The following is a 15508-nucleotide window of genomic DNA, read 5'->3' on the forward strand; positions in this document are numbered from 1 at the left end:
ATAGCTCATTACCATATTTGGTTGCATGATGCGCCGTCCACATTGTTCATTACCATATTTGGTTGTGTGACGCTCCGCCCACTTAGCTCATCACCATATTTGTTCGTGTGACCGTCCTCCCAGTTTGTTCATTATCATATTTGGTCGTGTGGCGTTCCGCCCACTTTGTCGCCCACTTTGTCGCCCACTTTGCTCATTACCATATTTGGTCGGGTGACGGTCCGCCCAGTTTGTTCATTATCATATTTGGTCGTGTGACGTTCCGCCCACTTGCTCAGAGCCATATCTGGTTGCGTGACGCGACGCCCACTTTGCTTATTACCACATTTGGTCACGTGATGCGGTCCACACTTTGCTGGCCATTTTGCTCATGACCATATTTGGTCGCGTGACGGGCCGCCCACTTTGGCGCCGACTTTCGCGGCAACTTTTTTCATTTCCATATTTGGTCGCGTGAGGCTCCGCCCACTTTGCCGCCCACTTTGTTCAATACCATATTTGGTCGCGTGACGCATCGGCCACTTTGCGCATTACCATACTATTTGCCGCCCACTTTGCCGCCCACAATGCTTATTACCGTATTTGGTCTCGTGACGTGCCGCCCACTTTTCCGTCCACTTTGCGCATTACCATATTTGGTCGTTCAATGCGACGCTCACTTTGCTAATAACCATATCTGGTTGCGTGACGCAGCGCTCACTTTGCTTATTATCGTATTTGGTCACGTGATGTGGCCCCGAATTTCTTTTTTACCATATTTGGTCGCGTGAAGCGCCGCCGACTTTGCTCATTACCATATTTGGTCGTGTGACGCGCCGCCCAGTTTGCTCATTACCAAATTTGGTCGCGTGACGCGCCGCCATCTTTGCTCATTACCACATTTGGTCAAGTGACACGCCGCCCACTTTGCCGCTCACTTTACGTATTACCATATTTGGTCTTTCAACGGGTCACAAACTTTGCCAATAACCATATCTGGTTTGCGTAACAGGACCATATTACCATATTTGGTCACGTGATGCCGCACTCACTTTGCTCAATTCCATATTTGGTCTCGTGACACGCTGCCATCTTCCTCAATATCATGTTTGGTCCCATAACGCGCCTCCCACTTTCTGCCCACTTTGCTCATTACCGTATTTGGTCCCGTGACGCACCGCCCACTTTGCTCAATACCATGTTTGGTCGCGTGACGCACCGCCCACTTTGCTCATTACCATATTTGGTCATGTAACGCGCCGCCCACTTTCCTCATAAGCATTATTGGTCCCGTGATGCGCTGCCCACTTTGCTACCCACGTTGCTCTTTTCCATATTTGGTCGCGTGTCGCGCCGCCCAATTTGTTCATCACCATATTTGGTCGCGTGACGCGTCACCCACTTTGCCGCCCACTTTGCCGCCGACTTGCGCATTACCATATTTGGTCGTTCAACGCGCCGCTCATTATCATATTTGGTAGTGTGATGCGCCGGACACTTAGCCGCCCACTTTGATGCCCACTTTGGTCATTACCATATTTGGTCGCGTGACGCGCCACCCACTTTGTTCATTACCATATTTGGTCGCGTAACGCGGCGCCCACTTTTCTGATAAGCATATTTGGTCCCGTGACGTGCCGCCCACTTTGACGCCAACTTTGACGCCCACTTTGCTCATTATCATATTCGGTGGCGGGACGCGACACCCACTTTGATCATTACCATATTTGGTCCTGTGACGCGCCGCCCACTTTGTTCATTACCATATATGGTCGCGTGACGCGCCGGCCAATTTGTTCATTACCATATTTGGTCATGGAACGCGCCGCCCACTTTGTTCATTCCCATATTTGGTCACGTGATACGCCGCCCACTTTGTTCATTACCATATTTGGTCGTGTAACACTCCGCCCACTTTGCCGCCATCTTTTCTCACTATCATATTTTGTCGCGTGACGTGCCGCCCACTTTGTTCATTACCATATTTTGTCCTGTGATGCGCCGCCCACATTGTTCTTTACCATATTTGGTTACGTGACGCGCTGCCCACTTTTTACATTACCATATTTGGTCGCGTGACGCGCCGCCCTCTTTGCCGCCATTTTTGCTCATTAGACGCGTGATGCACCGCCCCCTTTGCTCATTACCATATTTGGTCGCGTGATGCGCCGGCCACTTAGCCGCCCACTTTGACACCCACTTTGCTCATTACCATTATTAGTCACATGACGCGCCGCCCACTTTGTTCATTACCGTATTTGGTCGCGCGATGCGCCGCCCTCTTCGTTCATTACCATATTTGGTCGTGAAACGCTCCACCCACTTTGCCGGCATCTTTTTTCACTATCATATTTGGTCGCGTGACGCGCCGCCCACTTTTTTCATTACCATATTTGGTGGCGTGACACGCCTCCCACTTTGTTCATTACCATATTTCGTGGCGTGACGCGCCGCCCACTTTGCCGCCCACTTTGCCGCCCACTTGCGCATTACCATATTTGGTCGTTCAACTCGCCTCTGTCTTTGCTCATAACCATATCTGGTTGTGTGCGGCGACGCCCACTTTGCTCATTATCATGTTTGGTCGCGTCACGTGCCGCCCACTTTGTTCATTTTCATATTTGGTCGCATGACACGCCGACCACTTTGCCGCCCACTTTGCCGCCCACTTTGTTCATTACCATATTTGGTCGCATGACGCGCCGCACACTTTGTTCATTAACATATTTGGTCGCGTGACCCGCCGCCCTCTTTGTTCATTGACATATTTGGTCGTGTGACGCTGCACCAACTTTGCCGCCATCTTTTCTCACTACCATATTTCGTCGTGTAACGCGCCGCCCACTTTACTCATAAGCATATTTGGTCCCGTGACGTGCCGCCCACTTTGACGCCCACTTTGCTCATTATCATATTTGGTGCCCACTGTGCTCATTACCATATATGGTCGCGTGACGCGCCGGCCAATTTATTCATTACCATATTTGGTCATGTAACGCGCCGCCCACGTTGTTTATTCATATATTTCGTCACGTGATACGCCGCCCACTTTGTTCATTACCATATTTGGTCGTGTAACACTCCGCCCACTTTGTTCATTACCTTATTTGGTGGCGTGACGCGCCGCCCACTTTGCCGCCCACTTGCGCATTACCATATTTGGTCGTTCAACGCGCCTCTCTCTTTGCTCATAACCATATCTGGTTGTGTGAGGCGACGCCCACTTTGTTCATTTTCATATTTGGTCGCGTGACACGCCGACCATTTTGCCGCCCACTTTGCCGCCCACTTTGTTCATTGCCATATTTGGTCGTGTAACACTCCGCCCACTTTGTTCATTACCATATTTGGTGGCGTGACGCGCCGCCCACTTTGCCGCCCACGTGCACATTACCATATTTGGTCGTTCAACGCGCCTCTCTCTTTGCTCATAACCATATATGGTTGTGTGAGGCGACGCCCACTTTGCTCATTATCATGTTTGGTCGCGTGACGTGCCGCCCACTTTGTTCATTTTCATATTTGGTCGCGTGACACGCCGACCACTTTGCCGCCCACTTTGCCGCCCACTTTGTTCATTACCATATTTGGTCGCATACGCGCCGCACACTTTGTTCATTAACATATTTGGTCGCGTGACCCGCCGCCCTCTTTGTTCATTGACATATTTGGTCGTGTGACGCTGCACCAACTTTGCCGCCATCTTTTCTCACTACCATTTTTGGTTGTGTGACACGGCGCCCACATTGGTCAGTGCCATATTTGGTCCCCTGACGCGCCGCCCTCTTTGTTCATTACCATATTTGGTCGCATACGCGCCGCACACTTTGTTCATTAACATATTTGGTCGCGTGACCCGCCGCCCTCTTTGTTCATTGACATATTTGGTCGTGTGACGCTGCACCAACTTTGCCGCCATCTTTTCTCACTACCATATTTGGTTGTGTGACACGGCGCCCACATTGGTCAGTGCCATATTTGGTCCCCTGACGCGCCGCCCTCTTTGTTCATTACCATATTTGGTCGCGTGACGCGCCGCCCACTTTGTTCATTACCATATTTGGTCGTGTAACGCGCCGCCCACTTTACTCATAAGCATATTTGGTCCCATGACTTGCCGCCCACTTTGACGCCCACTTTGCTCATTATCATATTTGGTGGCAGGACGCGCCGCCCACTGTGCTCATTACCATATATGGTCGCGTAACGCGCCGGCCAATTTATTCATTACCATATTTGGTCATGTAACGCGCCGCCCACGTTGTTCATTCATATATTTCGTCACGTGATACGCCGCCCACTTTGTTCATTACCATATTTGGTCGTGTAACACTCCGCCCACTTTGCCGCCATCTTTTCTCACTACCATATTTGGTCGCGTAACGCGCCACCCACTTTGTTCTTTATCATATTTGGTTGTGTGACGCGCCGCCCACTTTGTTCATTACCATATTTGGTAGCGTGATGCGCCGGCCACTGAGCCGCCCAGTTTGACGCCCATTTTGCTCATTACCATATATGGTCGCGTGACGCGTCGCCCACTTTGTTCATTACCATATTTGATCGTGTAACGCGCCGCCCACTTTTCTCATTAGCATATTTGGTCCCGTGACGCGTCGCCCACTTTGCTACCCACTTTTCTCATTTCCATATTTGGTCTCGTGACGCGCCGCCCACGTTGTTCATTACCATATTTGGTCAAGTGACTCTCCCCCCACTTTGCTCATTAACATATTTGGTGATGTGACGCTCCGCCCACTTTGCTGCCATCGTTGCTCATTACCATTTTTGGTCGTGTGACGCACTGCCCCCTTTGCTCATTTCCATATTTTCTCATGAGATGCGCCACCCACATTGTTCTCTACTATATTTGGTTGTGTGACGCGCCGCCCACGTTGTTCATTACCATATTTATTAGCGTGATGCGCCGGCCACTTCGCCGCCCACTTTGACGCCGACTTTGCTCCCTACCATATTTGGTCGCGTGACGCGCCGCCCACTTTGGTCGTTACGATATTTGGTCCCGTGACGCGGCGGCCACTTTGTTCATTAACATATTTGGTCGTGTGATGCTCCCTCCATTTTGTCGCCATTGTTACTCATTACCATATTTGGTCGTGTGATGCACCGCCCCCTATGCTCATTTCCATATTTGGGCGTGTAACGCGCCGCCCACTTTGCTTAATACCATATTTGGTCACGTGATGTGGCCCCCACTTTGCCGGGAACTTTGCTCATTACTATATTTGGTCATGTAACACGCCGCCCACATTGCTCATTACCATATTTGGTCAAGTGACGCGCCGCCGACTTTGTTCATTACCATATTTGGTCACGTGATGCGCTGCCCACGTTGTTCATTACCATATTTGGTCGCATGACGCGCCGCCCATTTTGCTTGTTATCGTATTTGGTTTCATGAAGCGACGCCCATTTGTCTCATTACCATATTTGGTTTTGTGACGCGCCGCCCACCTTGTTCATAAACATATTTGGTCGCATGACCCGCCACCCACGTTGTTCTTTCCCATATTTGGTTGTGTGATGCTCGGCATACTTTGCTCAATATCGTATTTGGACGCGTGATGCGCCGCCCACTTTGTACATCACCATATTTGGCCATGTGACGCTCCGCCCACTTTGCCGCCATGTTTTCTCACTACCATATTTGGTCGCATGACGCGCCACCCACTTTGGACACTACCATGTTTGGTCGAGTGACGCGCCGCCCACTTTGTTCATGACCATATTTGGTCGTGTGACGCTTCGTCCACTTTGCCGCCTTCTTTTCTCACTGCCATATTTGGTGGCGTGCCGGGCCGCACACTTTGCCGCCCACTTTGCCGCCCACTTTGCGCATTACCCTATTTGGTCACGTGATGTGGCTCCCAGTTTGCAGGCCACTTTGCTCATTTCCATATTTGGTCACGAGACGCGCCGCCCACTTTGCCCATTTCCATATTTTGTCGCGTGACGCGTCGCCGACTTTTTTCTAGTAGTTGCACATCATATCTAAGCTGTCTGATGTGTTTTTCGAAAGTTATCAACATTTTTATGTTTGGCCTTCCGAAACCCACCTGATCTCAGGCTAAAAACGCGTTTTGAGCATTGTGCCACAACTTCTCAGGGAAGCTTCAGAACATGAAATTTTCACCTCCCACTATATCAGAAAGGTTCTTTCTAGTAGTTGCACATCAAATCTAAGCTGTCTGAAGTGTTTTTCGAAAGTTATCAGCATTTCTATGTTTGGCGTTCCGAAACCCACCTTATATCAAGCTGAAAACGCGTTTTGTGCATTGTGCCATAACTTCTCAAGGAAGGTGAAGAACATTAAATTTTAACCTCCCACTATAGCAAAAAGGGTCTTTCCAGTAGTTGCACATCAAATCTAAGCTGTGTGAAGTGTTTTTCGAAAGTTATCAACACTTTTATGTTTGGCGTTCCAAAACCCACCTTATCTCAGGCTGAAAACGCGTTTTGTGCATTGTGCCATAACTACTCAGGGAAGCTGCAAAACATGAAAATTTCACCTCTCACTTTTGCAGAAAGGGTCTTTCTAGTAGTTGCACATCAAATCTAAGCCGTGTGAAGTGTTTTTCGAAAGTTGTCAACATTTCTATGTTTGGCGTTCCGAAACCCACCTTATCTCTGGCTGAAAACGCGTTCTCTGCATTGTGCCATAACTTCTCAGGGAACCTTCAGAACATGAAATTTTCACCTCCCACAATAGCAGAAAGGGTCTTTCCAGTAGTTGCTCATCCAATCTAAGCTGTCTGAAGAGTTTTTCGAAAGTTGTCAACACTTTTATATTTGGCGTTCCGAAACCCACCTTATCTCAAGCTGAAAACGCGTTTTGTGCATCGTGCCATAACTTCTGAGGGAAGCTTCAGGACATCAAATTTTTACCTCCCACTATAGCAGAAAGCGTCTTTCTAGTAGTTGCACATCAAATCTAAGCTGTCTGAAGTGTTTTTCAAAAGTTACCAACATTTTTATGTTTGGCGTTCCGAAACCCACCTTATCTCAGCCTGAAAACGTGCTTTGTGCATTGTGCCATATCTTCACAGTGAAGTTTCAGAACATGAAATTTTCACCTCCCACTACAGCAGAAAGGGTCTGTAGTGAAAGTGACGGATTGTCGGGTCACGGACGCCTGCGTCTGTGACGTAGATATTATGAAAAATAATATCTCCTCGAAAGTTTGGGGCACCACCTGAAATATAGTTTCCAGGAGACTATTAAGCTCTCTTGATTAACACTTAATTAATTAATTAACTGTGGTAACTTAATTAATTATTAGCGTAATCAAAATCTATTTATCTGAAGTCACTACTCGTGATGTAATGTCCTTTACTGATCAGAGGCTCTTAGATTGATTATAATACACTCCAAAGTAACGTGATCAAGACCAACGTAATTTTATAGATTTATTTAAGAATAAAAGAACAGAAAGAAACAGGAAAGATGCAGAAGTAGAATAATATGATCCCAACAATATCGCGATGGAAACGCAAACCAGTTATGAAGCAACGTCAATACTGCATCAGACGCGTATGTAACTGATGGGAAAGTTGAGACGTTCTAGTCTAACTGTCAACCTCAGGCAAGTAATGATATTACTAAACCCCAACACACCAATCTGTGCAGAGATGACAAGCGGTGGCTTACTTTGGCGATGAATGGAGGGATGAATGGGATGGATGGATGGATGAGAGGGTGATGAGTAGATGCAGAAGGTCGGTCAGGAGGTGAGGGAGGAGGCAGGCGGCTTTGGAGGGAGGCGTCCTGGTTCTCAGCGAGGTGACTTGGAGGTGATGAGGACACGCAGCTTCAGGCGTCGATGGCACTCTCGGATCGTCTTCCGGACCGCCGTGGATCTCTCGTCGCAGACGGGGTAATCGTAGCTGGCAGAGAGCGGCGTAGGACCGAAGGCGTATCTTTCTCTCGTGCCAGGTGATTCACCGGTCTGAACAACCTTCTAGAGTGGTCGCCTTAATGACACACTCCAGGTAGCGGAAGGTTGTTGGAAGTTGGACTCGCGTGCTCATCACGGCCGCCGGCTGTGATCACGTGGTGTGACTGGGCCGTTCCTGAAGGAAGCTCTGGCTTGGCAGACCGCTGTAGGACGAGGGCGACGTGCAACTTTGGGGAAGTTCTCGATCACTCTCACACTTGGATGGGCAGCGAGTGGAACGCTGGCACGGCTTCAAGGGTGGAGGAGAAGCAAGAGTCTTTGCAGGAACTTGAGCAGGAACCGAAGAAGTTGGTTGTAGTTGGTTGTAGGATGCGAAGGAGCCAGAAGGAGCGGCAGAAGAAGGGGGAAGAGGGCAACCGAGGGCAACAGAGGGACAGAGGGGAACAGAGCAGAGAGGGGAACAGAGGGCGGAACTGAGAGGAGCACAGAGGGGCACAGAGAGGCACGGAGGGCTGAACAGAGGGGCACAGAGAGCTGAACCTCAGTAAACAGGGTCTTTTAAGCTCTCATGAAGAGTCTCATTGTCCAGTTTTGATTGGTTGAAGGAGTTCCATCACCTATTGCTGATTGGAAGAGGATTTCCAAGCCTGGCCTTCTTCCTCCTCCTCCAACGGGGTCGTAAATTCCAGTCTTGAGATGGGAGATTTTGATCCCCCCAGTACCAGAGTTTTATTTGACAATAAAACATTACCTGAGTTGTAAAGTTGCTCACAATCTGTCAAAACTTTCCCATCTCAATTTAAGCATTCAAACGACACCAAACATGACCATTCTAGCACATTGTCTTCTTATAATGATCAACATAACAATCAACCATTCATGTCAAGTTTAACATCACATGTTCAGGGCATCTGGTTTGCTTGAACATCCTGTGGAAACCATGGGTTAAGTGGGAAACGAAAGTCCTTTTTCAGAAATACACATTAAGACATATTCACATATAAGTCTGTCTTCGTTCATCTGGAACCTGGAGAAGGGGGAGCTGTGTGTGTCCCCCACCAAACAAGGTTCACGAGTTGTGCAGGGTTTTTTCCTCTTACGGCACAGCATCCTGGACTGTTGCTCTAGTCTCTCCCCCCTTTGACCATTCCAATGATTTATGGTCCTTATCGGAGGGTTAAGAAACCTCTGAGCTGCCAAAGGCATGGTGGGAACCCAAGGAGATGTCTCCGAGTTGAAGTTACACATTCCGGAAAAGTTCACCAGGTCCATGCTTGAATCTCTGGAGAAGGAATCACTACAGGTCTTTCTAGTAGTTGCACATCAAATCTAGCTGTCTGAAGTGTTTTTCGAAAGTTATCAACATTTTTATGTTTGGCTTTCCGAAACCCACCTTATCTCAGGCTGAAAACACGTTTTGTGCATTGTGCCATAGCTTCTCAGGGAAGCTTCAGACCCTGAAATTTTCTCCTCCCACTATAGCAGAAAGGGTCTTTCTAGTAGTTGCACATCAAATCTAGCTATCTGAAGTGTTTTTCGAAAGTTATCAACATTTTTATGTTTGGCGTTCCGAAACCCACCTTATCTCAGGCTGAAAACGTGCTTTGTGCATTGTGCCATATCTTCTCAGCAAAGCTTCAGAACATGAAATTTTCACCTCCCACTATAGCAGAAAGGGTCTTTCTAGTAGTTGCACATCAAATATAAGCAGTCTGAGGTGTTTTTCGAAAGTTATCTACATTTTTATGTCTGGCGTTCCGAAACCCACGTTATCTCTGGCCGAAAAGACATTTGGGCATTGTGCCATAACTTCTCAGGGAAGCTTCAGAACATGAAATTTTCACCTCCCACAATAGCAGAAAGGGTCTTTCTAGTAGTTGTTCATCAAATTTAAGATGTCTGATGTGTTTTTCGAAAGTTATCAACATTTTTATGTTTGGACTTCAGAAACCCACCTTATCTCATTCTGAAAACGCCTTTTGTGCATTGTGCCATAACTTCTAAGGAAACCTTCTGAACAAGAAATTTTTACGTCCCACTCTGGCAGAAAGGGTCTTTCTAGTAGTTGCACATCAAATCTAAGCTGTCTGAAGTGTTTTTCGCAAGTTGTCAACATTTCTATGTTTGGCGTACCGAAACCCACCTTATCTCAGGCTGAAAATGCGTTTTCTGCATTGTGCCATAACTTCTCAGGGAAGCTTCAGAACATGAAATTTTTACCTCCCACTATAGCAGAAAGGGTCTTTCTAGTAGTTGTTCATCAAATTTAAGATGTCTGATGTGTTTTTCGAAAGTTATCAACATTTTATGTTTGGCCTTCCGAAACCCACCTTATATCAGGCTGAAAACGCGTTTTGTGCATTGTGCCATAATTTATAAGGAAAGCTTCAGAACAAGAAATTTTTACCTCCCACTATAGCAGAAAGGGTCTTTCCAGTAGTTGTACATCAAATTTCACCTGTCTGCAGTGTTTTTCGAAAGTTGTCAACATTTTTATGGTCGGCGGTCCGAAACCCACCTTATCTCAGGCTGAAAACGCGTTTTGTGCATTGTGCCATAACTTCTCAGGGAAGCTTCAGAACATGAAATTTTCACCTCCCACAATAGTAGAAACGGTCTTTCTAGTAGTTGTTCATCAAATCTAAACTGTCTGAAGTGTTTTTTGAAAGTTGTCAGTACTTTTATGTTTGGCGTACCGAAACCCACCTTATCTCAGGCTGAATACGCGTTTTGTGCATTGTGCCATAACTTCTCATGGAAGGTTCAGAACGTGAAATTTTCACCTCCAACTATAGCAGAAAGGGTCTTTCTAGTAGTTGTTCATCAAATCTAAGCTGTCTGAAGTGTTTTTCGAAAGTTGTCAATACTTTTATGTTTGGCGTTCCGAAACCCACCTTATCTCAGGCTGAAAACACGTGTTGTGCATTGTGCCATAACTTCTCATCGAACCTTGAGAACAAGACATTTTTACCTCCCACTATAGCAGAAAGGGTCTTTCTAGTAGTTGCTCATCAAATCGGAGCTTTCTGAAGTGTTTTTCGAAAGTTATCAACATTTTTATGTTTGGCCTTCCGAAACCCACCTTATCTCATTCTGAAAACGCCTTTTATGCAATGTGCCATAACTTCTAAGGAAACGCATTGTCAGAGTCATTTCCGTTTGTTTCTTCTGCCTCAGAGCTTCTGCCTGCCTGCACCTCCTGAACCCCAGAGAGAAGAAGGATACACCAAAATGTCAAAACTGTTTGATTTATGGCCCTGGAGGTAATAAAACCCCTCCCCTTCCAGAGGTAATAAAACCAACCCCTCCCCCTTTTTATATAAAAAAGAAATTAAAATAATAACCCCTCCCCTTTTTTATATAAAAGGAAATTAAAATAATAACCCCACCCCTTTTTTTTATATCAACAGGGAATTAAAATTATAACCCTCCCCCTTGTTTTATGACAGGAAGGGTAATAATTAACCCTATCATCCCTTGTTTTATAACAGCTGTGTGACCTGTGTGTATATATATTTAACCTTCAGACCGTCACAAGGAGCAAGGAACCAGCAAACACAACCAACTTGCAATGTCTGTCCCTACAACGGCGCGTGGATCACCAGTGATCAGTGAGACAGCTGTGACTGTTATTCAGGACCCGTGGATGGGTGCTGGGGCTCCCCGTAAATCTGTAATGTACCTACGGCGTACGCAGGCGCCACCCGGGGAATCTTTGCGGGATGAGTGGTCTCGAGAGCCTTACGGTCGTCGAGGGAGATGGGGGTACGTGTTTAAGTATGAAACAGCTGAATTGTACATTTACCAACTGGATGACGACGAAACCTTGAGTGCCTATACGGAGATGGCCGTGTTATCGTCTAACGACTGGGGTGTGCTGAGAGAGGTGAAGCCGGAAAATCTTCCAAGGGCTGAAGAAGAAGAAGAAGAACAACAACATCGTCAGAAGGCTGGAGCCGGGTCTAACAAAGCTGATCGAATGGAGAGGAAGCCGTCCTTCATGGCTATATGGCTGGCTAAAATCTCAGGATCAGGACGGTGGTCCTTCAGAGCCCTCCATAAAGTATCAACAGGAGTCACGAGTGAAGAAGAAGAAGATTTCGTCCTGGAGTATTTTAATTCTGATTGCGGTGTATTTCGTACTCTGTTAACCATACCTTTGGATGCTTGGAGTGAAAAAATCCGCGAGATTTCTCCAAAAATCGACGGCCTCTTCTACCATAGCCGTTTATGGGATGATACCCTTGTGTTGAAAAAAGCACTGACCTTTTAGTCCCGCCCTTTGGACCGCCTACTCGCTGACGGTTGCTATAAAGAGGGTGTTTTCCAGAGCGACACCCTGCAGACGTACCCGGCGGAACAAACGCATCCAGGACAACGATGAGGACCGAAGGTGTCCCGAGACGTATTGCCACTATCTTCCTCGGAGCTGCTACAGGCGGTGCTGGGTACGGAATGAACAACCCCACGCCGACCCGTCTACTTCCTGTGGTAGAAGACGATACAGGTGATGGTCATGAGTACGAGGGTTCTAACAACGGCATGGCAGACGGAGCCTGTCCTTCATTGACCATCAAAGACGACACAAACGACTCTGATGCAACTGAAATGGAAGACATGGATGATGAGGAGGAACCTGTAGGGAGAGCAACAACCTCCTGTCCCGAGAACGAAACTGTCGGCGTGCATCCACCTGCTTCATCCTCAGCTTCTCAAGACCAAGAACCAGCAGCTAATGATGAAACGGATGGATGGATAAGCGGTTTCTTCCTGAAAGCTGTAAAGACAGTTGTATTTCATCTACTAGGTAAAACCATGCGCAGATATTGGAGGGAGATCTGCTACGGCTGCCAAGTAGACCATCCCAGCCAAGTACAACACAGCTGTCTTGAAGAGATGGAGGATGATTTCTACAGCCTTAACTTCTACCCGTTGATGAAAAGACTCTGTAACAACAACTTTCTGCCTGCTATACAACACTACTTGACCGTGAATGACATACAACCGGAGAAAATGAGAACCAAGGCTACGGCTGAGACAGTGTTGCTCGAAATGAGGTCTCCAATATCAAGCGTCTGGAACGAATACATCAAACACGAGCCAGAGGATCTTCTAATTGAACGTCTGGAATCAGCAAGTAGAATCTGGAATAGAACGCCGGTCCTGGGTGATGTCACAAACACGAGATACCCTCGTATGTGATATTTTTTTTTTGCTTTTACTGTCTTTGTATAACTTTACGATCGAATCCTGACATAACCTGTTTAATAAAAAACATTAAGAAGCATATTCGGATCTCGGCTCATTCATTTCTCATTTAACATGTCGGTGAAACACATCATTAAAAGAGTTTATTACAATCCTCTTCACCCCGGGAGCTACGGAGGTGCGGATCGCCTTCGTCGAGGGGTGCAGGCTGAGACTGGAAAACCAGTCAGTTCTAAATCTATTAAAGATTTTTTATCAAAACAGGATGCTTACACCCTGCATAAAACGGTCAGAGTAAACTTTCCGAGAAACAGAGTATTTGTTCACAGGCCACTTCAACAATTCCAGGCCGACCTATGCGACATGCAGGCGTTGGCTAGATATAACGACGATCAAAATTACTTGTTGACCGTTATAGATGTATTTTCAAAGAAGGCCTATGTACGCGTTTTAAAAAGAAAGACTGCGATTGAGACAATGAAGGCGTTTGAATCAGTGCTGGAGGAGAGCGGGACGCCTGCAAAGCTACAGACGGATGACGGGAAAGAATTTTTTAACAAGAGTTTCAGGGCTTTGATGGAAAGGAAGGGTATTAATCATTTTTCAACAGCGAGTGACGTTAAGGCCTCTGTGGTTGAGAGATTTAACCGCACTCTTAAAAATCGGATGTGGAGATATTTTACAGCTAAAAACACTCTACGTTACATCAAGGTTTTACAGGATCTAGTAAAGAGTTATAATCACAGCTATCACAGTAGTATAAAAATGACACCGATGGAAGTAACTAAAGAAAATACTCTGCAAGTGTTTGACAATCTTTACATTAGACCGTCGAGAGGTCAACAGAAGCCGAAATTTAAGGAGGGCGATCATGTTAGGATATCAAAACTACGAGGTGTATTTGACAAAAAGTATGAGCAGAGTTTTACAGACGAGATATTTACGATAACTGAATGTATTCACCGCAACCCGCCTGTGTATAAATTGAAAGATTTCGACGGCGAACCCATCCAGGGGTCATTTTATGATCAAGAATTACAAAAAGTACAACTCGTTAAGGATAAAGTATTTCACGTTGAAAAGATTCTCAAGGAACGCCGCGTTAAAGGAGAGAGACAGGTCTTTGTCCAGTGGAAGAACTGGCCTGAAAAATTCAACAGTTGGGTAAAAGCTTCAGATATAAAAAATATATAAGACGATCCTTCTTTACACCAGGCGTCATATCATCATGTACGGCTCAAAGAACACTGGCTTCTATGTGACTTTACCATCAAACGCCAGCGCAAAAGTTTTTAAAGACAACTCGATCGGTACTTTCCGCGTTGATTTAGCACAACATATCGATTTAAACGGGAAATGGGAGGTGGCTTTGACGGAGATTACATACCCTCACACATGGCATAATATTCCGGAGGATGCGGCGTCATTTTACTGGAAACCGAACCCTAGAGGAACTGATTCCAACACAAACACGGCTCCCCCAAGAGGATCAGATTCAGATGCTAACACGTCGAGGCGGCATAAAGATGAATTTCATAGAGCCATGGCGAGACTTAGGGCTCCGGATCCTGACGCCAGCGCCTCACCTCAGAGGAAAAAAGACGAATCACGAGGGGTTGATCGACATTTCAAAACTGCAGGAACAGATATTTCTAAACTGAAGTTCAAGGGTGGATATTAATCAGATTACAACCGAGTTGGAGCAAACCTTTAAAAAAAACAATAACAATATATGCTTCCTGTTTGACGGTGCACGGCAAAAAATTGATCTTCAAGGAGACGGGCAGAACCTAGTGCTTTTTAACTCGCCTTTAGCTTACATGTTAGGTGTAGAGCCTGGTCATTGATCAATTTTTGCGAGTTCAGAGCGCCCCATCCAGTTGATTTAAAAGCGGGGTTTTACCATCTCCACTGTTACAGCGACGTTGTAAGACCTCAGCTTGTAGGGGATGCATATGCACCGCTTTTAAGAACGGTGGAAATCAAGGGTAGTTACTCAGATATAATCACACAACATTTTAACCCTGCTTACTATTTACCAGTTGCCAAGAACCATATTGAAAATATTCAGGTACAAATTAAATCAGATCTTAACAAACCAGTCAATTTTACCTTTGGAAAAGTGGTGGTGACTCTACACTTTAGACCTGTTACTTGATAGGATATTATATAACCCTCGTATCGTCGTCTGGAAATCCATTCATCATCACAACGCCGGAGAGAGATAACCCACCTTTGCAGACCACGTCATAAACAAACACAATGGTACATGCAGGCTTAAGAGACGACCCGCACAGATTTGTACAATATTATGAAAAACAGGTGGGCGGAGATCTACCCGGGTTCTACGGTGCCCCGGTTATGTACGGACGAGGCATCGGTTCCCTCTTCTCAAAAATGTTTCGG

Source organism: Synchiropus splendidus, chromosome 2 (genome assembly GCF_027744825.2).
Source record: "Synchiropus splendidus isolate RoL2022-P1 chromosome 2, RoL_Sspl_1.0, whole genome shotgun sequence".
Taxonomy (NCBI): domain Eukaryota; kingdom Metazoa; phylum Chordata; class Actinopteri; order Syngnathiformes; family Callionymidae; genus Synchiropus; species Synchiropus splendidus.